The sequence below is a fragment of the Aptenodytes forsteri genome, unplaced genomic scaffold (assembly GCF_000699145.1).
Source record: "Aptenodytes forsteri isolate BGI_AS27 unplaced genomic scaffold, ASM69914v1 Scaffold26, whole genome shotgun sequence".
Lineage (NCBI taxonomy): Eukaryota > Metazoa > Chordata > Aves > Sphenisciformes > Spheniscidae > Aptenodytes > Aptenodytes forsteri.
The window spans coordinates 1,658,787-1,659,000 of NW_008794125.1; positions in this window are offsets into that span (position 1 = coordinate 1,658,787).

Below are 214 nucleotides of genomic sequence, written 5' to 3' on the forward strand. Positions count from 1 at the left end.
CGCCGGGGGCCCGGCTGTGCCGGGAGCCCCGTGTCCTCCCCCGGCACAAGGCACGCGCCGAGCACGCCTGAACGCACCTTGGCCCCCCGCCACCTCCTCCGCCCCCACGGGAAGGGAGGAACAGGATCCGTCCCCAAGCCAAGCAAGGAGGGATGAGAGGGGAAGAAAGCGCTGGACACGGGACAAGATTGTGGCGATAGCCGGCAAGCGCCGG